The sequence below is a fragment of the Neomonachus schauinslandi genome, chromosome X (genome assembly GCF_002201575.2).
Source record: "Neomonachus schauinslandi chromosome X, ASM220157v2, whole genome shotgun sequence".
Lineage (NCBI taxonomy): Eukaryota > Metazoa > Chordata > Mammalia > Carnivora > Phocidae > Neomonachus > Neomonachus schauinslandi.
Genome location: NC_058419.1, coordinates 18,176,392 through 18,201,430, shown reverse-complemented (window position 1 = coordinate 18,201,430; position 25,039 = coordinate 18,176,392). Strand labels below are relative to the sequence as shown.

The window sequence follows — 25,039 nt, the reverse complement described above, 5'->3', positions numbered from 1 at the left end:
CGCTGTTTGTGTTCCTGCTCTCACTATCTCTGTCTCTGTCAAATAAATAAATAAAATCTTTAAAAAAAAAAAAAGATCTTATTTATTTATTTGACAGAGAGAGACACAGCGAGAGAGGGAACACAAGCAGGGGGGAGCGGGAGAGGGAGAAGCAGGCTTCCCGCTGAGCAGGGAGCCCGATGCGGGGCTCGATCCCAGGACCCTGGAACCACGACCCGAGCCGAAGGCAGACGCCTAACGACTGAGCCACCCAGGCGCACCGACTGTGCGGCATTTTAAACAAACTTGCCTCTTCTCAAGAACGGGCATAACTCTATTTCTCAGATGAGCACTCACCACAGAATCCATCAAGTAACTTAATAGACAGTTTTTATTGGGAGTCCCCTCGGGTCCCTTTTAGAAGTAAGCAGGGAATAAATAATACCACAGCCCTCTGCATCTCACCTAAAAGGGAAGGGGTGCCTGTCCCGAGAGGGGCGACAGTGTTCCTGAGGATCCAGAGGGATAGCACCGTGGAGGGTCAGGGAGGGGGGCCAGAGTGGTGGAGGCCACAAAGGACCCAGAAATGGGCCTGTGGACATCCTGGTCAATACCGGGATCGTGTCAGCTCCTGGTGGCTCTTTCCAGAAGACTGGCGTGAAACAGCATTTCCCTTGGGCCCCTGTTGCAGACATAACCCAGGAAGTAAAGAGAAAAGGTTCCGATTCTTGATCTTTTTGGAAAGGGCAGGGCACACGGAATTGCCCACACCATCGTGGTTAAGAACCTGAAGTCGGACTGACCGGGTTTGAGTCTGAGCTCCGTCACTCACTCTCATGGAACCCTGAGCAGGTGTCTTAACCACGCTGAGCCTCCTTTTCCTCCTCTATAAAGGGAGGATTACAATAGTAATATTGTCCTCAGGAGGTTGTTGGGAAGACTCTGAGCATTCGGTAAAGCGGCTCTGGTTACTGGGTCGTCAGGCATTAGCTCGAGGCTTGGACACGTGAACTGCCCAGAAAAGCAGAAAGAACCCTGGACTAGGAGCTGTGTGTTCAAATCTCGACAAGTGGGGGGTGGGGCCAAGGGTCAGAGATGAGAGCGCATGGCTAATTCCTCAATTAGTAACATGGTAAAAGCACAGCCTCTATTTCCCATGATTCAAGTTCTAAGAATCAAATGAGCTGATGCACGTCCAAGTACCTGGTGAAAGGCAAGCATTCTGTGCAAATGTAAGTGGTATTCTCCCTGGGCATTCCCAGAGCGAGCGAAACATAGCTCATCAATACTTGGGTTTTAATCCTTCTGGGGCTCCTCAGCTCTCACGCTGGGGTGCGGAGAAGCAGCACCCAGTCCGACCCCAGATGTCCTCTCTGCGAGGAGCTGCGCTCCGCTCGCAAATCTTTCTGGGTCCCACCCTGTACAGACGCTTTTAGAGGAGCCTGCCGTGTTGAAAGATTCTTGCCACCAAGCCATCAGTTCAGGAATCAGCTCGCAGCTGTGACACATCTAATCTCGCTTGCTGTGAACCATGCCTGGGCCACGACAGTGTGACGGAGGGTGCAGAGCTGACTGTCACAGCTAATGTCTCAGCCCACAGGACTTGGAAGCTGCCTGTGTCACCCCCTGTCCACTCGGCAGATGAAGTGGTATAGAGAGTTGTCATCCATCACCAAATAGAAAGCAATCTCTCCGGATAGAGATAAAACAATCAATACGTTTGGATTTCAATCAGAGACAATATGTTTTCTTGGACCAGGTCTTAATCAGTGTATGCTCTGCCAGACAGCGTGTTGGTGTGGAATGTGAGCTGGGCAGGAACCCATGTCACTCGTCACCAAAACAGATTTAATAGAGGAAACATATTTCGGACTACATCCTCGCTTCCTACCTCCTCACAAGACTCTGTGACACAGTTCTTTAGCATGGGTCCCCTGACTCGCCGGACTGCCAGCATTTCAACGTGAGGAAAGACTGGATTTTCCCAAAAAAAGGGGTAAGCACAATTCTATTTGTGGTAGAATCTCCTGAATTCAGAGCTAAAAAGGACCTAAAGATCTTCCAACCCAGTTTGCTCCTTTTAGAAAAGGAACTGTGGCCGCAAGAGGGTAAGTGACACACCCAAGGTCACATGGCCTGTCCATGGCGGCAGAGCTGGGGCTTAAATCCAAGAAATACTCACCATTTTGGAACAGGACGTGATGCAGGAAACCAGCCATTCAAGGCACTTGGGCAATGACTGAGGTTCTTGTAGACACGGTAAAAGAACACGGCGTGCGCTCTCTGCCTCTTATTCTAGATGATTGCTAAACTCTCTTCACGGACGGCAGTCCAAGAGTTGATGATGTGACACTTGCATTCCCTCTCTCAGACACCAAATCCCTGTTCTGTGAAGTGTCGGATCTGGAGGCATACGTTGTCCACAAACCCCGAAGCAGCCAGTCGAAAAGTAGAAAACTCAACTGACCTCCCGTTTCATGTGTCCTGAAGGAAAACATCCCTCCTCGTTTAATTACCTGTTGAATTCTGCCAGTGCAGAAATCCCCCACCCCCAAGCCAAGCTGTCTCCCGGACCCACCGAGTATGGGCTTTTTCCTTCCTTGGGAAAACCAGAGGTGCAATTTCAGGAAATGTGCTCCGCCTGTGATTTTAAAAAAAAACAACAGTAATTGTTGGGGTGCTTTTAAGTGACGTTGCTGCCAATTCGACTTTTTGTGGGCGTTTCCTCCCGATCCTACTGCGGAAGAAACAAGCCAGAGAAGACCCAACATCTCCCAATCCTATTCTGCCAGCCCTGATTTGCTCCGGCCTCGAAGAGGAAAGAGGTTTCTGGTCTGGTCTCTTTCCATTCCGGATCCTCTCACTTCAAGAACTTCAGCAAATGTGTTCTTGAGAACTACTGAGTACTGAGCACTGCGCAGGAGCTGTGGCCGCACCAACTGAGAGTGCTGGTGTGGAATGACCACGACAGCACCTCTGTCCTAAAGGAGCTTGCAGGCTGGGGAGGGACGGATGCGTACTTCTTACTAGAATCTATTGTACCTCCTCTGTGGGAGGTACAAATGGGAGGGGTATTAAAGGGAGGGGTATTAAAGGAACGATGATTCTAGTTGGTTGGAAATCGGAAACACCTCGAGGACAACAGAGTGTCATCACTAAGCTTCAAGGGGTGACTCAGTTTACTTGGAGATGTTAATGCAGGGGCGATCTTCCTTTAGTACTAGTTACCATTTATTAAGCAGCAAACCACCTCGTAGATTTTAAAATAATGCTAGCTAATATTCCTTGAGTGCTGCACGCTCAGCATGACACTAAGCGTTTCACATGGTCTCCTGTCACCATCATAGCAGCCTCGTGTCGCCTGGCAGTACTGTTATTCTCTTGGTAAAGTCGAGGAAACCAAAGGCCCCAGGATGTCCAGCAAGTCAGTGGCACAGGAGTTAGCCTGACTCCAGAGCTAAGCAGTTTCCTCGACAGCGTGCTCTGCATACTCTTAGAATCGCCTAGAATCACTTGGTAAAAGCATGGATCCTGAGCCCCAGCCTGGACCCAGGATCCAGAATCCCGGTATGTCAGGCCCAGGGATCTGTATTTTAAACATGATTCCCCAGGTGAAACAGAGGCAACTGAAGCTTGAAAACCACCGCTACAGAGCATCTGTTGGTACCAAGAGAGCTGGGATCGAAGACCCAAGCACACCAACGGCAGTCACTACTATGGCTAAATGAATTGTTTCCTCATTAATTCACTGAGTCCTTTAGATTTCGCCCTGAGATGCTTGATGTCACGTCGAAGAAAGGCAGCACGAAGAGGCCGACCATCTGGAACTTGAGGGGGAAACGAGAGTGATAAATGGATGGCAGCCACTAGAAAAGAATGGATCGGGTTGCAGAGGCAGGGGTTCCGGAGGACAGTGTCAGGAAGTGGAATGCGGGGGCCTCAGTAGTCTAATCCTGGCCCTGCCACGAAGCAGGCCATCCGACCTGGAGCAAAATGCAGCTTTTCGAGGGCTCACTCCCCTCTTGGAAAAGAACATTACATGGTAATATATAACCCCAGAAACTGGAGCAGTGTAGCAATCAGTTAATAGTGATGTAGACATGGTGCCAATAAACACCGTAGCAATGATAGCCTAGGACGCGAAGCCGATCACCTAGGGATCTTCTCTGGTTCGGGGGAACTGGGGTGGGGCCTTGGACCCTGCCTCTCTCCCGCGATCTCACGTGATGCTCATGTGGTTGGCATACAGACCACACTTTGAGTAGTAAGTGTCTGGCCCAGTCTATCATGAATACATAGACCTTAATGGGCTATAAGGAACTCCTCTTTGTCCCTATAGGCTGGAAAACGAGCAGTCCTGAGCCAGAGAACATTCTGTGGTGATGTGGTTGCCGTGTACATATCACTAATTTTCACATAAATTTCATGCCAGGAAACGCACTCAATTCTAACATGATACTGCATGTTGTGAAGTCTCGCTTCCATACCTTAGAAGGTAACTTTGTTGGGCACTTGTCATGTTCCAGTGACACAGTGAAGTACCTTCACATGGATTAACATATTTCAATCTCTCAATAACACTATGTAGTAGATAATTGTTCATTACCATTTTACAACCGACAACAGTGAGGCTCTGAGAAGTTAAGTGACTTGCCCGGTGTCTCACAACTGGAAAATGACAGAGCCGGGACTGGAACTCAAATCTGTCTGACCTCAACGGCCCGATTACCAAGGCCATCTATTGTAGTCAATGCAAGATCAGCAGGTTGGAGGCGGGCAGAAAAAGCCAGGGACTGGGAATGTGGCCTCCCTCAAAAAGAGCACTAACTGCTCCAGCTGACTTCAAGATGGCCGCTCCTCCCACCTGCCCCCTGATGAGCCTCCATAGCAGGCGTGCTGCTCTGTGCGACTTAGCATATGTAATCTCATTTAATCCTCACTGTTCCCTTTGTATTCACACTTTTCAAATGATGAAATAGAATCACAAAGAGGTTAAGAGACTTGCCCAAGATGACACACCAAATAAACAGTAGAGCTTGAATTCAAAATTACTCCTGCCTGAACACAAAGCCTTTTTTAAAAAAACCACGACGTGGTGCTGTTTCCACTTAAATGAGTAGAGCCAGCTGGACTCTCCTGAAGATGAAACATCTTCCTCTTTATCCAGAGGGCTTTGGTAATGACCCAAGGCATCCACGCCTACAGCGGGCTCCGCTCAAGGTGCGCATGGGCTACTTGGTAAAAGAGATGTCAAATGCTTTATCACACCCACCATACCTGTGGAATTTAGACTCTAGTTTGAGGACATAAATAATTTAAAAAATATAAATAACATGTACTGGTCAGTGCTATAAGAAAAACAGAAACAAATAAAATCCTTACTATCCCAATCCTCACAAACATCTTTGGAAGCAAGTATGACTAGCCCCATTTGACAGATGAAGAAAATGAGGACCAGGACATTCACTAGCCCAACAACTGAGCTACGCAAACCCAGGACTCTGTCACCAAAGCTGGAACTTCTTCCACGGAAGTTGACTGACAATCCAGAACAAGGCACAGCACTTCTTTATCATGTTCAACCTTCCATTTCTCTCACTTTCATTAGGCTTGTCCATTGGTGTGATTCTGGTTTTTGTGGACCTTTATTCTAGGACATTCTAAGTTTTCTTTCTCAGAAGAAATGTATGCACACATAAATCCGAGCCATGGCCTTCTTCTAAGCGCTCCTTAATATTTTACTTTTCATCAAAATTCTAGGCATAAGCAACATTCAAATTTGGTCCTTTTATGTGATGTGATTAAAAGTCCTGAATAGTGTCTGTATGAATCATCAAGCCTTATGAAAGCTTTTCTATAATAGCATTCCCCCTTTGAATAATGTGCTGATCCACTGATTAAATCAGTTCCAAAGGTTGAATCAGTGAGGTGAAACTGGCAGGCAGGAAGGTATTACCAGACACTAATGCTCCTTCCTCGGGGTAAGCTCCATAAATGCGTAGCAATAGAATAGCTTTGCAATCTTCAGGGAAGTCTGTGGTGCTGAAATGAAACCCATCAGACAAAGAATACCTTTTCCCAACCACCAATTACCCTGTGCTTTATGAGCAACAGGTAAACAAGTAACTTTTGAAAGCAGAAAGACAATAATATTTTCCATTCGGCAAAGGTTTTATTTCACAAAGGCCTGCAGCTTTAGTATCTTAGAAGAACGGTTAATTTGTCCTCATTCTTCTTAAACCTGGGGGCTTTAAATGTGTGGGCTTCGGGAGGGGAGAAGTCAGTACAAATCATCGAAATAGACCAGCTTCCACCCCGTTAACAGAGGAGTGGCTCAGAGGGAAGAGTGTGCTCATCAATTGCATTCTGGAGACATCTACTGCAGCTTTTCCAGCCGCTGACTTCTTCTGTCAGACGCTTAGAGCTCTTGAACGCCCTGTCTAATTTCAAACTCCGAAAGCTATTCTTTACTGATGGCACAAGACGAATACCATCCACTCCTGAAAAGTTTTGGGCTTGGTAGACAGTTCCAAGCAAGCAATAAGCACACCCTCAAAACTTCACAGAGACCAAATGCACTCCGGGTGCCTTGAACGAAGGTGAGTGCAAAAGAGAAGAGAGGTGATCAACAGCTGAGTGGATCAGAACTGGCAATGACTCTGAGCAGCTGACCTTCCTAAGTCTCGGTGTCCTGGGACTGAGACAGCCAATCCTATCTTCAGCGATATGTTCCAAGACTCACCCCTCCGGTTGCTCTTCTATGACTGGTGTAGCTTACGTATGATATGTTTTCTTGATCTTCCCCCAAAGGGTTGTCAATATCATCACTACCTTGATGTTGGCGTAGTACTAAGTGTTTTGCGTTTATTATTTCATTGAATCCCTGCAAAATCCTTGGGAGACAGGAAAAATCATTACCAAGCAATGGTAGTTAACATTTCCTGAGAGCTACCGTGTTCTCTGCCAGGCACCCCGGCAAGCACTTGACACACATCATCTCATTTCCTTCTTACAACAACTCTGGCGTTGACCCCATTTTCCAGATGAGGAAACTGATGATCGGAGACATTATGTAACCCCCCAAGGTCGCTGCTAATAGAAGTAGCAGAATCAGAATCAAAACCTAGGTCATTCCGATTCCAATGCCCACACCTTTCCCTGCTACTGGATTTTAACTTTTTGAGGGCAAGAACTGTGTTCAGTTCATCTCTTTATCACTCACAGCACCTAACAGGCTCTGACACATAATAGAGAATCAATAACTATCTGGATTGCCTCTCTTAGTTTATGCCAACACCATCTCTCTAGCTCATGCCGACGTCATCACTCTAGTTCACTCCTAGCTCTGTAAAGGTAATCCATAAACTTACATAAACAGCCTGCACCATTGCCTCTTCTTAGCTCCAAATCACAATGCCACTTAACTGGGAGAGCTCTCCCAAGGGGTGTTCAATTCTCCTAAGCTAACTGGCTTCCCCCCGCCCAGTGGTGGTGGTCATTCTGACTCTGCTTGCAGGCAAAGGAACGGACTGGTAAGTCTTTCACTTCCTTGAGTCTGCCATTTTGTAATCCCCTTTAGCTGCATTTGAGAATGCACTACTGGTAGGTGCTTAAATTGGTAGAGATTTTCTGAAAGGCAGTTTGGCTAATACAACAAAAGCCATAAAAATGGGTATGCCTTTTGACATGATGTTCAAACTGTGTTAATGATAATAGCAAAACATGTGAAAATATCTTAAATGACCAACAATAAGGAAATAGTAAATTGTGGTAGAACTAGGATGCAGCCATTAAAAATATCATTTACGGGGCTCCTGGGTGGCTCAGTTGGTTAAGCTACTGCCTTCGGCTCAGGTCATGATCCTGGAGTCCCGGGATCGAGTCCCGCATCGGGCTCCCTGCTCGGCGGGGAGTCTGCTTCTCTCTCTCCCACTCCCCGTTTGTGTTCCCTCTCTCGCTGTGTCTTTCTCTGTCAAATAAATAAATAAAAAATCTTAAAAAAAAATATCATTTACATAGACTATTTAATGACTGGTAGGTGGTCACAGTGTGGTGTTTAGTGAATATGATGGTCCTGGAGTTCAGAGATTAGGAGGGGAGACAGATATTAAACTGACAAATATAAACCAAATAATTATAAATAAAATTAGGACCATGGGTATGCACAGCACCTGGCATATTGTAGATGTTCAGGAAATATTTGTTGAGTGAAATAAAGAATGAACGAATGAACGAAAGTAAACAAAGAGTGTAGGAAAGTAAGTCAAAATGGAGCTGTCTGGGTCGTGAGACTACAGGGGATTGTTGTTTTCTTTACATTTTCTGGGCTTTTACATTTGTTTTCTCATGTATTACTCTTAATATCTGAAAAAATATCTTCCTGAAGAGATAGATATGATCTGTAAAGGAGGAGGAGGAGCCAAAGCTGTTAGTGTGAAGGGAAAATGGGAGCGAGAAATGGAAGACCCGTCTGCAGGACCTGGGGATATTTTTCAGATCACAAGTTTTTTCCATAGAATGACAAGAAGCAGCTGTTGAAACTCCTTCTTTGTACTCTGCTTATAACTTTAGAAAGAAAGACAACTTTTAATTCTTCAGTTAGTCCCAAAAGAAAAAAAAAATGGGAAGCAGATCATAAAAATGGGCTTCTTGTCTTTCATTCAATGAAGAATCAGATCTTAAGGTCTAAGTTGGTTGCTGGGGCTTGGGCCCCATGGAACCCTGCTCACACTGGAAGCCTTTGGCGTGTGAGACTGGCAAAAGCCTTGGGGGAAAATACTGTCACCAAATCATCTTTGAAGTAGCTTTTACAATGAGACTTCAAGATTTTTTATTTGCCTAAAAATAAAGTGTGCGGTGGGTTCACCATTTGTAATTTATGAGAGCCTTCGGCATATATTTGACATCTTCATTTTGATCTCCTCTTTGATGTGACATATAAATTGATTTTCTTTTCCACTCTCATTGTTCTTGGGTTTGTACAACAGAACCCTTTATTTTCAGAAAAACGATTAGCATGAAATGTGACTTATGGTGGCCTAAACTATGTGTTCTATAAATGGTAAATGGTTGTAATTACTATAAGATGAAAGTCATATATTGGATACATTCTTGTAATTATTATAAAGAAATGGCATGGTCATGGTCTCAAATCAAATTAAAGAGGCATAAAATTCAATTTCATTTTCTCAAGATCTGTGTAAAAGTTGAGCACATACAAAGTGTGGTTCCAAATGTAACACACTGGCACAGAAGCAGTCTTTGCACAGACGTCATGAAATGACATATTTCTAGAATTTACCATGCTATCTTGAGGCCCAGTGTGTGTTCTCTTATGACCACCACACTGTGAATCAGAAAAGTGCTAAAATCTGGTTCAGCAGATCCCCGATCTCTTTTTAATTTCCTCTATAAGGAAATACAACACCACCACCTCAGAAAGATGCGAGAAGGAAAATATAGTATTGGCAGGGCCATTTCCGATGCAAAGAAATAACAGTTTAAGCCTTTCACACTTTTATCCCATAGGTATATTTATACCATACATTTATAATTCAGAAGTCAACATTAATCTAAACCACTAGGATGGCTATACTAAAAAAGAAAGGCAATAACAAGTACTGGCAAAAATGTAGAGCAATTGGAACCCTTGAGCATTGCTGGTGGGAATGTAAAATGTTTTCCATGTGCATGCACTATGGAAGACAGTCTGACAGTTCCTCAAAACATTAGACATAAATCACCATAGGACCCAGCAACTCCACCCCTAGGTATATACCCAAGAGAAATGAAAGCACATGTCCACCCAAAGACCTGTGCATAAACGTTGACAGCAACACTATTCATAATAGCCAAAAAGTAGAAACAACTCAAATATCCATCAATGGATGAATGGATGAAGAAAATGTGGTATATTCATGCAGTGGAATATTATTACAGTCATAAAAAGAAATAAAGGACCGATATGTGCTATAACACGGATGAACCTTGAAAACATTGAGCTCAATGAAAAAAGCGAGACATAAAAGACCACATATTGTACGATTGCAGTTATATGTAATGTTCAATATAGGCAAATTTGTAGAGACAGAAAGCAGATTAGTGGCTGCCCGGGGCTGGGGAGGAAGGAATGGGGAATGCCTGTCATTGGGTATGGCGTTTCTTTCTGGCGTGTTAAAATGTTCTGGAATTGATTGGTGGTGATGGTGGCACCACTCTGTGAAGACTAAAAACCACTCAGTTGTACCTTTCAAAGGGTGAATTCTATGTCATGTGAAATACATCTCAATAAAGCTGTTACTTTTAAAAACTCGATATTAAACAGCCAAGCTGAAAATAAAGATGATAATTCAAATAACATCCATGTCAAAAGTTGAAAATTCATTAATTCAGCAGCACATTATTCAAAGGGGAAAATGTTGACGGTCTCATGTGTGCCAGACCCTATTGCTGGTGCTGGGAATACAGAAATGAGCTTAACAACATCCCTGTCTTGACGCAGGAGACATTCTAAGGACGCAGCTTTACACATTCTGGCAGATGGGTGTGATTTTAGGTTTGGAGGAACTCCCAAGGAGAAGGTTTTGGGGGCTGGGGGAAGCGTTCCTGGGCCCCCTTGTTCACTTACAAAACAGTGCTATTTTCTCTCTTCTGTTCTCCACCCCATGCATTTATTTTTAGCACCAAGTGCAAATACTCCTGCTTCAAGAAAAACAGCTCCTACAGACAGTGGCTCAAAACTGCTGTGAAGCCAAATTCCAAGGACACCTTATCTGTATGGGGGAAGCCGTAGAATGAGTCACTAAAGGCATGGACAATTGAACTTGAGGTCAGTTTCAAGTACCTTCAATGAACTGATCAGCATGAGCCATAGCTACAGGAATCACCACAACTTATTTAAACTTGGGTTATAGAACTCTCTAGAAGTACTCCTATGTAAAAGGAGTTTCTCCCACAAAGTATCATTTTCTTCATGGTCCATGTCTGCACCATGGACTACACAGGGCATAGTCTTTCAAGGCCCTACCTTCGGAGTTGGGGGCATCCTGTCCATCCAGCCTCTCAATATACTACTTCTCTCCTCCAACCAGGCAGAGCGTCCAGTCGTTCCCTATAGACACCATGCTAGCTCTCTTCTTCTGTGACCCAAAATGCCCAGACCCTTCTCCACATGTTACTTCCCAAGGCCCAGTAGACATCTGACCTCCTCCAGGAAACTTTCCACAGCCCTCCAGCCCATACTAGCCTTGGTCCGTGCCACGCGGGACTTCTCAATGATCCCAGCTCTGCAGTGGGCTCCCTGAGGGCAAGGATCACCTGCTTGGCACTTTCCCTCCACCTCCCTTAGCACAGCAGAAGGCATGGAACAGATTCAGGGCCAGCGCTGATACTGTAAGCATATTCTACCTCAGATACATGAAAGGGCCATTGGGGACTTCCTTTCCTAAGTGAAATTACTAAAAAGATTTCCTTATGGGATACAATCAAAGAGAGTGGGGTATAGCGTCTTCTTCTTTCCTAAGTAAACAGAGCTTGAATAATGCTGAGGCCTTCATGACACACCATCTGCTCAGGCCACACCATTCCATTATTATTATTTATTATTTTTTTTTTTAGAGAGGGTGGGAGGGGCAGAGGGAGAGAGAGAGAAATCTTAAGCAGGCTCCACATCCAACACAGGGCTTGATCTCACAACCCGGAGATCATGACCTGAGCCAAAATGAAGAGTTGGATGCTTAACCAACTGAACCACCCAGGCACCCCATGTCATCCCATTATTTAAATGAAAGGCCGACTGAGCGCAGATTCATGGAACCACCAGGCTTCACTCTGTTCTCGTGCCATTTTCTATTTTCACTTTTTCATTTTAATAACTTTGTGCTTAGTTGTGATAGAAATCATCTCTATCCTGTTTTGGCTAATAAAGCAAGTGAATTTTTCTCTGTCAGCTAACACATGCTTCAATGACACGAGCCATAGTATAGGGCTCTCTCATTTTCATTTGTCACAGGTCCTAAAAGAAAAAGTCCTGGGATTTTATTGCTGCCCTACACTTTCATATACTCACATGTAGCTGCTGATTACATATAGATGGGCTACCAGACTAACCCCTGAGTCATTAAAATGTAAAGGCACACATGATGTGCCTTCTGAATGCCCTACATGCCATGAAATTGTTCATCTCGTCAACATGAATATTAGACACTTTTGACAAAAACAAGATACGAAAGACAAGTTTTTGGGGGGGCACGCTTTACAGTAGTATGATCACAATGGTGTGATCAATGGATCTGAACACAAATAACGTGTGTTCATATTGTTGGAAGGAAGACAGAGTAGGTCAAATTGATTGAGAAAATTCCAGAAAAGGAGACAGGTACAGCATAGCTGGAAAGAGAATTGTTGGAAGACACATTGCTGAAGAGAGACCTGTCTGAAGACTATGGATTTTTGCCCCAGGAGCTAAATCTAAAAGATCCTAGCGAAGTATATGAATGTGAAGAACAAGACAATTCGTTTCGGAGACAAATCTGCAGCATCTACATCTTCTGAGCTCCAGCACTCAGGCACAGGAGAGAAAGATAAACATATCTGCAGAGCCCATCCTATGACGTCAGTGATCTGATGCCTGGTGCTCACACAACTAAGAGACGCCACTGCTGCCTTCGGAGTCCGTGCTATTTCCACTTGCTTTGCCTTCTCTCTTTGGAAGAGTAGGGATGACGGTGGTTAGAGGCCTGCTCCCATCCGTCCTCCCTCCCACCCATCCTACAAACTTCAGCCAGAGTCAGATGTTTCCTGTCACTCTGCTGCCCAGAAATCCCGTGGTTCCCACCCATCAGCCTGTCGTTCAACCAACCAACCCACCCCATCAGCCTCATCTCCCACAATCCGCTTTACTCCCCCATCCCAGTCAGGCAGTGTACTCACCAGGCGCTCCCACAAACCCATCAAGTGCGATGCCCTGTGTGGACAGCTTGGGCCATTTTCTCCACCTGCAATAACCTCTCTGCTTACTGAAATCTCACCCAGCTTTTCCTGGGGTCCAGTTTAAGTCTCTGACCACTCCAGCCCCTTCTTGCCAGCGAATCCCTGCCCTCTCTTTTACTTCCTTGTTTGGCAGTCACATACTACTTTGCATGACAAACCACGTAAAGCCAGCCGTCTTCAAAGGGAGGTGATTTTGCATCCCAGGGGAAATGGAGCAATGGAAATGTCTAGAGATATTTTTGGTTGTTATAGCTGGAGGGGGCTGCTGCCGGCATCCAGTGGGTTGAGGCCAGGAATGCTGCTGAACATCCTACAATGTGGACATCCTACAATGTCCACAGGACATCCTCCTGTTGAGTTATCCCGCCCAGAATGTCAAGAGCACCAAGGTTGAGAAACCCCAATTCACCCATGTGGAAGTGTTGTCTACTCAACTGGATCGGAAGCTCTCTGAGCAGGAACATTGTCATTCAGCGACTAGCACAAGGCTGAGTACCTGTGATAACATCTTTGACAAATGCATGTTGATTATATGTCACCATCTATCTGGTTGAGTTAAGAGAAGAAAATTTCATCTAAAATGATGGATTTGGTTTTATCCTACTTTTTTATCTAATGGAGTTTAAATATCACTTTTAAAGAATGTCATTCTAGGGCGCCTGGGTGGCTCAGTTGGTTAAGCGACTGCCTTCGGCTCAGGTCATGATCCTGGAGTCCCTGGATCGAGTCCCGCATCGGGCTCCCTGCTCGGCAGGGAGTCTGCTTCTCCCTCTGACCCTCCCCCCCTCTCGTGTGCTCTCTCTCATTCTCTCTCTCTCAAATAAATAAATAAAATCTTAAAAAAAAAAAAGAATGTCATTCTAGACTAATGTTTAGTGTCCTTTCTTCTTCAGCCCTTTCTGAGATAGATGGCTCTTAGTAAGGAAAGGGGGACAGCAGTAGTTACGGGGCTTGTCTAAAATTGTCAATTATGATAAAGTAGAGAGAACAGAATCTCAATCTCTCATTTTCCACTCAGTTGTGGCTGAGCAGATTGTAGACAATTCACCCATTGGACAGACATGTAGTGAACTCCTATTGTATATAGCAAGCACTGGGCTAGGCTCATTTCTCAAGTTTTGGTGTGAGGCATTCATTGCTAGAAGCCATGTCATTGTCATGGCACACATTTTCCCATGGAAGCAATGCTGTCATCTTGACTGGAGGTTCAGCATTAAGTACACCGTAGATATGACTATGCATGTAATATAAAGGCGATCATAACCAAATCGTAAGGTAGTTTCTATAACAAAGTCACATAAACACTGTTCTCCAAGTTCTTTAAATAAAGAATGGCCTCTGGATACAGTGATGTATGTATTCAACATACAAAATACAACTCCACTGAATTATAAAGTCAACTCGAACATAATACAGTAGCTATAAAAATGGATATCAAGGGGCACCTGGGTGGCTCAGTCGGTTGAGCATCTACCTTTGGCTCAGGTTGCGATCCCGGCCATGTCAGGCTCCCTGCTCAGCGGGGAGCCTGCGTCTCCCTTTCCCTCTGCCACTCCCCCTGCTCCTGCTCTCTCTCAAGCTCACTCTTTCTCAAATAAATAAATAAAATCTTTTAAGAAATGGATATCAAATCTTGGGTTGAGCAATAAATGTATTTACCTTCTAAGAACCTGCAAGGACTTAGGGAGTGGTGTGCAAAGCTGAATTTAAAGTCCTTGATCTTTTTGAAAAGTCGTCTTAAGGAAGCTGGAGTTGGCCTTTTCTTGCTCTCCAGAACGTTCTTGACACTTGACAGCTATCAGAATATTTCACGCTTCTGGAAGAACATATATACAGTCTCCCACACGTGGAAGGTGAGGCTGATGGAGTGGGTTGGTTGGCGTGAGGGCCAGGCTGATCGGTGGGAACCACTTAATTTTCTGGGTGGCAGAGTGACAGGAGACATCTGCCTCTTGTTTGCACAATAGGTTGGAGGGAGGAGGGCCAGGAGCTGAGCTGTACCCCCCTTCCTCCCCGCTTTTACAAAGAGAGGGTAAAATCAACATATAAAGCAGTGATCGTCAGCACCGCTTTTCTCTTCTGAACCTGCGTCAAAACACTTTTCAGAAAATCATAGAAATAAGGGTAAGGTAGTACCCTGGGGCCGAAAGATGAATGCAGAGAGAACTGCTGTGTGGGTGGGGGACTCAGCAGCTGTCACGTGGCCCAACAGCACAGGGGGAGGTACAGGAGCACAGAAGTGCCTGCAGGGAAGGGGTGGGGGGGGTGGAGGAAAAGCCTGCTGGAGCTCCTGTCAGGATCAGCACTGTGGGGAGCTGGGCAGTGGCTGGGATTTTGCAGCAGTTCAATCCATTCTAAAAACAAGAGACTCCATCCTTTAAAACCTGCTTCACACCTCATTGATGATACTTTACATCCTTTCCCCAAACCCACGAGGACCATCTAGTAAATGAAGCTGCTCTAAAATAGATTAAATGTGCAGGCTGCATCCTCACAGTTAAACCCCTAAGAATTAGTGAAAACTCATAATTTTCACAAGATACAAATATCACATTACGATCATTTCAAGGAAAATGCCCGAAAGAGTACGGTGGAACTGTCAGATACTGGTATCTTAGAGGATGGTTTTTAATTGGATCAAAACCTCTAGTCTTTCAAAAAGCTCATTAAGATCTGAGCCACAAAATAAACTTGAAAGGAAAAAAGGCAAAGCTTCTTTTAATTAATGGAGGTAAATGCAATGTTTGCAGAAGTCGATTTAGAGAAGATTCATTTGGGATTGTTTCCGCAAGCTCTCTGATCATCCATGCTGGTCCCCCCCCCCGCCACCCGCCATCTTCCCCCCACCCCCGCCACATCCAGCACACCCAATGATGATGACAGTGACTGTAATTTCTTAAGCCCTTACCTTGTACCTGGTCTGCGCTGAGTGCTTTACGTGGATAAATTCCTTTATTCCATCCAATAACCCTATAAGCTAGGTACTCTTTCTCCAGTCTACAGAGGGGGGAGGGAACTGAGCCTCAGAGAGGTGGTGGGTAGCTCAAAGTCACACAGCTAACAAGTGGCAGAGTCACAGTGCCAACCCAGGCAGACTGACTACATGTGGTAAGTACTCTATAAATGGTAGCTATTATGGGCTGACATCATAGTTCTGCTCCCCTTTGGCCACCCACTTGCACCTGCACCCCTTCCCAGATGGCCCGTCCATATTTGTCAGCTGTAGCTCTTAAAGGAATGGGTGCAGCTACCCATATAGGGAAGGCATTACAAACCAACATGCACATGCACAGTTCAGCTGCCCGGAGTACACACCCGGCCCATCCCTGATTTGCACTGGGGCTGAGATCTACCAATCTGTTCCAGCCCCTACAAGGCTGGCCCTTTTCCCACCAAGAAGAGCTCTTGTGCCTGGCTGACTTCTCCCCCACTGCCTTGAAAATGGAGCCTCTTTATGCCCCTTGAGAAGTGTGACCATCAGCCATTTGGGGAAGGGATCCCTCTTTGGTTGGCTGAGAAGTGTGACCTTTTCATAGTCCAAATAATCTCTGGGCTCCAACTCTCCTTTAACACAAAATTGCTCTCCTGTTTCCCTTCATCTTGGCTGAAAATAATGTCTCTGATGTCAGCCCATAATAGCTACCATTTATAGAGTACTTACCACATGCCAGGCACTCCGCATACATCCTATCACTGAAATCTTACGACCATTCCACCAGGCAGGCACACGTGTTCTTCCTATTGTGCAAGTGAGAAACTGGAGACTTGGCTAGAGTAAGTGATTTGCCCACGGTAGCACAGCAAGGATGTGCTGCAGACAGGATTAGGGCCTGAAGCTGTAAAACCGACGTCGACAGGCCATTCCACTTTGCTGAACCTTCATGTCCTCATCTGCAACATGAAGCTAATAAGAGTTCCTATCTGACCGAGTCCTTGTAAGGACACAGTAAGATCATGCATGTAAAGACTCAGCACCGTGCCTACACAAAGAAAGCTCTCCATAATGGATATTTCCCTTTCTTTGTTGAGGAGTTGTCTTCATGGGGTGGGCTGCTACTCCCAGGCCTCCAGGCCCAAGACGACTGGAGAGAGATCCAGGCTAAGTAGCTGCAGGTAGGCCTTGAACTTCTCTCACGGGAGCGTGGGGTCAGGTGGCTTTGAGTTTCACTTCTACACCAAGGCATTATTATCTACTTTATACCTACAGTCAAGCCCATCACTTCACTGTCTAGGGGAGGCAACACACAGTGGGGCATGTCATGTAGCTGAACTCATTAGCAAGGACACTGCCTTTAGATGTGCTCTAGACCAGACCTTGTTCTAAGGTTTCTCACATATGCTGTTTTTCCAAAAATGAGAAAGGATGGGACTGTTTTCCTGTTGGGTTAGTAATGAGAGCCCAAGCTCCCTTCAGGAGACAAGGATGGTGTTAAAATGAAAAGATATAGAAAATAATCCAACTGGTTTGGATTATTCAATATTATATTATATATTATATATATTATATAACTTATATAAATATAATAAATACATATAAATATTATATAATTTCGACTGGTTTGAAACATGCAAAGCTACAAAGCAATGGAATGATTTCATTTGTTCTAAATGTAACGTTCAAGATGTATCCAGACATTAGAAGTAAAAAAAGAGAAGTGACCAATTCTCCCTTGGAGAGGGTCAGAGAACTCTTCATAGAAGACAGCTGGGTCTTCAGTGATGAGTTGAAGGCAGACAGAGGTGGGGGTGAGGGGGGAGAAGGGCTTTTTAGGCAAAAGAAAAGCACAAAAACAAAATGGTGTGTGAGGAAGAAGGTATTCTCAATAATGATGAGAGCTGTGAGAGTTTAAGGGGAGGGTTGGCTGGACAGGTGAGCAAAGGTCAAATGAAGAAGAGCCTTGTAAGCCATGCCAAGGAGCAGAACGTACAGACTGTGGTTTCAGAGGTGTTCTGCAGGTGGTTGTTGGCACGCCCTACGCTGAAAAATGTGAGCGTGGGGAGGAAGGGTGATTCCACGATGAAATCCATTTGGGATGCTGAATCTACAAAGTTAAACAGGATTTTAACTGGACGATTTCTCGGGACATCCAATATGAACCTCCAAGGGGAGAAGAGCATAGTATATAGGCTTTTCCAAAGCTACTTGACCACACTCCCATTTTTCACAGAGCATCCTGTAAAACCAGGGTGCAATGGAATGTACTTTGGGAAATGTGGGTTCAACAGTTTAAAAGGGCCTTGAAAGATCTGTCAGCAGCATGAAAACAGACTTGTGCAGTAAAGTAGAATCGGAGAGACATATTATGAAGCTCTTGAAATACTCTAAGACATGCTCAAGTAAAGGAGTCACTGGCACAGAGAGAAGAGAGGTCATCTTTGAGAACAAGTGGAATCCATAGAATTTGAAGGATTGATTTAGATGAGTGGGTGAGGGGAAGGATGTGCCCAAGTTCCCGGCTTGGTAGAGCATATGGAAGGCAATATCACTATTAAACCATGATAAGGAATATAGAGAGAAGTGCAGAATCGGGGTGGAGTGGTGGTTGGTGCTGGATTCCGTTTTGGAATGTGTGGAGTTTGAGAAACCTATGGGATATCTGAAATTTAACAAGTCCAGCAGGTAGGTGGATGGATGGGTCTGAAGCTCAAGAGAAAGGTCACGGCTGCAGAGTTTGATTTGGGAGTTGTCATCATATAGATGATACATCCATGGGAATGAATGAGATTGCCCGACTGAAGAAAGAGAGTGGTCAGCATTAGTGCTACATGCTATGAAGACAGGCTGGATATGGGTTGATTAGGGTTAGGTTTGACAATCTGGCCATCAGTGACCTAGGGGAAGATAGTTCCATTAGAGTTGTTGGAAAAGAAGCCAGATTTCAGGGAACCAAGGAAGAATAGAAGGTGAGACTCTGGAGAGGGCAAACCTAGGAAACATCCATTAAAAATAATCTGAAGAAACAGAAGGTGTTTATCTTAAAAAGAAGATATGGGGGAGGAGGGTCTTGACAGATGACGTCAAAGAGGCAAGAGAGTTATTCTGTGTTTCCCAGGAAGGAACCAACTTCCATTACATGTTACACTGACCTGGGTTCTTGTCCAATCTGTGTGACCTTGGGCAAGTCATGTCAATGATCTGAGCCTTGGTTTCTGAATCCACAAAACGATAATCATAGGTCCCTCATGGGGTACTGTGAGGATTAAATTAGTTACTAAAGTAGCATATGGGTGAATGTATGTATCCCACTGCTTGGCATGTAGTAAGTGCCCCAAAAGAGTTCCATCTCGCTTTTTAGGTCACAGAGATAATGAAATAACACCAGTAGTGCTTTGCAAACTCACAATCATGACACAGACGTCTGTGGAGGGTGGGGAGCACGTCGGTAAATCTCTTGAAATTTTCTCTTTGTCAGGAAGCTGCAACCTGCACAGACATGTGCTTGCTCCTTCCGAAGCCCCAGACCTTGTTTTCTAACGTCATTCACGGCCACCTGAAGCAGCTGGAGATGCTTTCCCCTTCGTCTCCTCCCTCACTCCCCCAGACCGGGCCCTGGGGTCCCTGGCAGAGCACAGTCCTTCCACAATAGCTTTCTTTCACCTAGGTGTGCACCTGGGCTTCCCGAGGGGATTCCCAGGGAGCCGCCAAGACAGAATTTCAGTCTAGAATTGCTGGTCTCCAGGAGCAGCCCCCCTCAGGCCCCATGAGCTCTGCCTTCAGAAATCCTCTCCAGGACGGCTGGCCAGGGAGAGCAGAAGAAGGCCTGCATTGTTGCAGAGGGTCCTGGGAATGGAGCCTTGAATGGAAGAAGACGAGGGCTTCTTTCCTTGGGGCCTCCTAAAAACCCCTGCTCCGCAGACTTCTTCCACACTGGGAAGTTACAAAGGCAAGCGATCTCTCTTAAGGTGTACAGAAGGCGGGGTTACCAAAAATGGGCTTTGGCAAAGCTGGAAATACTAGCTGGAAAAAGAAGCACGAAATGGAGGCAATCCAAACCAGTGGTCGAAGGTTCCAAAGGGATTTGGCGCATGTATTCTGAGCTCTGAGGCCACCAGACACACTTCTCACTCTCATCACAATAAATAATGGGATTCTCCCCCTAAATTGCAAAAGGGTGAGTGAAGCAGAGCAGGAAAATGCCCCCCAAATTCAATGAGACCCTCTAAGTCAGGGCTTCCCCACATGGGTTGCCCCTTTGAATCACCTGGGGAGATTTTAAAATTACAAATGCCCACATCCCCACCCTCGACCAAATGAATCAGAATCTTAGGAGATGGGGCATGAGCCTGAGCACTTCTGAGAAGCTCCTGGGTGATTCCGATGTGCATCCAGAGCTGGGAGCACTGCCCCGATCTATGTGAGGCACCCAAGCAGAGTCTAGGACACAGTGCAGGTGGGAGACACCAAGCCCAGCACTGAAGGAAACCACATTTGCGCGGGCTAGCATCACACCAAGAAACAATCCCACAAAATCCCGCCGTTGGCAACATGGTTAGACCTTGAGGGCATTCTGCTCACAGAGATAAGTCAGACAGAGAAAGACAAACACTGTATGATCTCATGTATGTTGAGCGAGATCCTGGTCAAAGGGCACAAACTTCCAGTTAGAGGATGAATGAGTTCTGGGACTATAATGTGTATATAGCAAGGTGTCTATAGTTCTCAATACCGTATTGTATAACTGGAAAGTTGCTAAGAGAGATCTTAAATGTTTTTACCACACACACGCGCGCGTGCGCACACACGCACACACACACGCACGCACACTGTAATTATGCAAGGTGACAGATGTGTTAACTAACCTAATCACACTAATCATTTCACTATATATGTGTATTAAATCATCACGTTGAACAACTTAGACTCACGCAATGTTATAAGTCAATTATATCTCAACAAAGCTGGTGGGATGGTGGAAGAAACAACCACATGGACCATCAAACAAGGTCCTAAAGAAATGACCACATGGCATTTGAAATGTTTACATAATAGACTCAGCCACCCACCCGGCACCAGACACCCCCCTCGGGAAGGTTCTGCGGTTTCTGTCCTTTTCACCACCCCCCGCACCTCCTCCCTAGCTCAGTTCAGAAAAGGGAACATCTTAGGCTTTCAATATCTCATATAAACCTTCTCATTCACTTACACTTTTCAATTTTAAGCTGCATTTGAGTCTTTTCAACTTAATTGAGGCAGAAGAAAATGATTAAATGTTGTATCAAAATCAAGCGTTCCCATGTGGCTCGCTACATCACGCGCAGAGTGCCCTCACACGGCGACTCCATCGTACAAGACTTCAGGCTGATGCTGAGGCCCAAATGTGGCCCTCGGAAGTGTTCAGAAGACAGAAGTATGGAGAATTGAAGCATGAAATTGCTTCGAAATGATGAAGCAAAGATGTGTTTTTCTTCCCAATCAAATCTTCTCTGGAAATCCTGACAGCAGGTTTACTCAACGCCCTTGAGATCCACTCCGTAGCATTGTTTTTCATACCTTGGTCTCCTGTTCAGCACATCACCCTCTCGTGCAGCCCATTTACCTTTAAATCACTTACACAGAGCCACGTTAACATTGCCGGACACTTGGAGGATGGCTTTTGACGTGAGCGCGGAATTGAACTGAAGGGGTAGAGACACCTTCTGCCAGCTTCAAATCACTCACTGTCCAAACGGCAACGCCACGTTGGAGGGCAACGTTCTGGGCAGCCCAGCACCCCCCCCCCGGGGGTGGAGTAGGTGGGGTTCACCCCCTCCCAGAGGTACAACCATTCAAAACCAGACAGGGAGAGTGAAGAGTTTGTTTTCATACTTGTGGTCACTGTGGGATTATAATGTTATTTGGTCCATCGATGCTCCACTGAGGGGGTACCACAGAGTTCTGGTTAGCACAGGAGAAAGGACAGTGAACTGGGAGCCAGAAGACCTGGGCTCCATTCCTGGAACTGCCCCCCAGACATCTATATGCTTTCGAGAGATGCAGACCAGTGATTATGCCCAAGGTCTGTGGCACGACTTACGAGCTGTGTGACCAGAGGGAGGTCGCCGTACCTCTCTGTGCCTCAGTCAGTCCTTCGTCTGTAAGATGGAAATGACAATGGTTTCTACCGCCCAGCGTTGTTCTGAGGATTCAGTGAGTTAATACAAACACTTAGAACAGTGACCGGCATATGGGCATCGCTTTGGAAAGTTTAACTACAGATCCTGGTTTCAGCTGCAAAACAAAACGTGTCCTAAATGACTCTTAAGTCAGGGACCGTGTTTTGTTTATCTGTCATCTAGAACCTCTGTCAGATATCGAAGTGGAAACAGCAGCATGAGTTGAGAATGTCCTGGGCCAGTCTGCTTGCTTTTCCAGTAAAATCCTGGATTTGTGGCATAATTGGGGAATGAGTCACTGTGGTTAACCAAGTTCTCCAGATTACAAAGGTTTAGGACTTCAGACTTTCTCAGGAGTCACCAGCTGTCCCCCATCGGCCCTCGGCTTGCTGATTCTCCTCCCTACCGCCCTGCCATCCTCACAGCTGCGCCCTAATCCTTATCATTCTCTTCTTCACTCTCTCTGCTTCCTGTCTGTCTTTCTCTCTAATATTTCCTTATTCCCTTTGCCACATAATTGCCTCTGCCCGGACCCTCTCCCCAGCTTGGCTTGTCCTAGCTCCTAGTCACTTGCAAGCCCCGGCTGAAACATGCACTTGATTCTTCCCTGTCAGAGCACTCATCACTGCTAAAATGACGTTCTCAGAAGGATTTCTGAAGGACTGGATGATATTTATTCATCTGTTTGTTCATTCTTTCATTCATTCATTCAATTCATCCTTTCAATCTTCCAAAGCATTCTTTTCTTTTTAGTCATAAAACTAATTATAGGGTAATCCTTGGAGTCAGTATTTGGCTCTTTTTCATGCTGTTTGCAGAACCATTCTTTGCAGCCACAAATGAATTAAGAAAATAGATACATATCTCTAAAAATACCACTGCTTTGGGTACCTGAGGGCTTTGAACGAGTGGCTGAGAACAAACTTCATAATGTATACTGATTTTTTTTAATTTGGTTAAATATTTTTTTAAAACCCTCTTCAAAGCAAATCTTATGTTAGGATATGTTCAAGTCCAAAAACATGGAATGGTGACTATCACTTGTCATTATCTAAGTACTTTTGGTAATCTATTCAGGGAACTACCTTAGGAAAAACGGGGGTTTTTTGTTCTTTTTTTTTTTTTTAAGGACTCATACCGTAAGTTTATTTACAAACATATGGGGTCTGTTGAATTCAAGAGTTTGATCCGTTTTTCAAAGAGACTGCACCTCTTAAAATGCTCCTTTTCACATCTGTTTAGTGGACTAATTAAAACATCCTTATTTTTTTTTAAAGATTTTATTTATTTATTTGAGACAGAGAGAATGAGAGAGAGAGCACATGAGAGGGGGGAGGGTCAGAGGGAGAAGCAGGCACCCTGCCGAGCAGGGAGCCCGATGCGGGACTCGATCCAGGGACTCCAGTATCATGACCTGAGCCGAAGGCAGTTGCTTAACCGACTGAGCCACCCAGGCGCCCAAAACATCCTTATTTCTTAAGCAGTTGGTGTCTTACTATTAAAAAAGGTGCAACGAATCCAGATCCAAAGTACACAGTCACCGTAATTAGTAATCACCACTTGTGTTCCACTGGAAATGACCTGTTCTTCCCTGGGCCCTCCTCATAGTGGTTCCTACAGAGCACAGAGGTTGTGACCCTCAGGATGCTCTGTCCCAACATGGCGCTACTGGAAGTTCTGTGAAAGGCACAGAGACACAAGAAGGAAGAAATCGGGAAAAATGTTCTAAGTAGACCATGGTCTCTGTTGACCAAAGCTTTCATTTTCACCTTCATTTTAAATACTTGATACCACCGTAAATCTTTACTGAATAAATATTTTTAGCTGAATTAAGGGCCTTTAGAAACCCATCTGTAATTTCAACTGTAATATAATCTTCCTAGAAATATGTGTTCATTGATAAGGTTTCATCAGTGATGGTTAGAAATCACCATCCAGTTTATAAGAAGAATATTTGCTCTTTCAGGTGTCCAAATACTATTTCCTCCCCTTTAGACTGGTTGCCTTTAAAGTCAGAAACCAGAAGTAGCTTGGGGATTGAACAGCAAGAAAGCCTTTCTTTTCCTTTCTTTAAGTAAGCAGGAAAAGGAGCTAGTGAGTGCAGTGCACAGCTCGATTCTCAAGTTTGTCGTGCTAAACCAGGGTTAAAAAATCTACTACCCCCCCTTTTTTTCGTGGAAGTTACAATTTCCTGTATGAATCATAAAATAATGTTCTGTAGAAGCGTTCGTTAATAGAACCGCTGCACTCTTGGGGAAGAAAAATCTCCAGGCTACTTCGATCTCACAAGGAAGTGACCTGATTTGGGCTTGGCAAGGCCCCAGGAAAACAGGAGGTTGGGAATAATTGGGGGCCCATCCTGACAGGAGAGCGCCTACCCAAGTGGGAGCAGTGATTCTATGTAGACACCACTTGAAGCTGAAAGTGTTTGTCTCCCCTCTTTCAGAGTGTTCTTTGTTCTGGGTAACAGAGCTAAAGCTGGGGCAGTAGCAAGCAGGGCCGTGAAGAACCAGGAGATCCTACAATCTAGCAATGGGGTCAGGAATCCGAACTGGGGCGGGGATCTAGTACTCTGGTCCAACTTCGGAATGGGGAGTGCACACCAAAACCATCGGAGAGAAACTTTTGTTGGTAACAGCTTTACGGAGATATGATATCATCCCTATACCACACCGTCCACCCATTCAAGGTGAACAACTCAATGTTTTTAGTGTATTCACCCAGGTGCGCAACCATTGCCACAGTCGATTTCAGAACATTTTCGGCACCCCAAAAGGAAATTGCATCTTCTTTAGCTGATCATCTCCCACTCTCCCTCCTTCCCCCATCACCTGGCAACCGCTGATCCGCTTTCTGTCTCCATGAATTTGCCTATTCTAGGCATTTTGTATAAATGGCATCATAGAATATGTGGTCTTTTGTGTCTGCCTTCTTTCCCGTAGCATGTCTTCTAGGTTCATCCATGCTGTAACATGGA

The 25,039-nt window shown here is 45.1% G+C and overlaps 1 protein-coding gene and 1 pseudogene across 2 annotated transcripts in view; both read right to left on the bottom strand.

Moving 5' to 3' along the window:
• The window catches only part of HS6ST2 (heparan sulfate 6-O-sulfotransferase 2), a 283,702-nt gene that overhangs the window by 129,719 nt on the left and 128,944 nt on the right, over window positions 1-25,039 (bottom strand). The gene's annotated exons all lie outside the window — the stretch shown is intronic.
• Window positions 23,532-23,723, bottom strand: LOC110575265 (annotated as a pseudogene).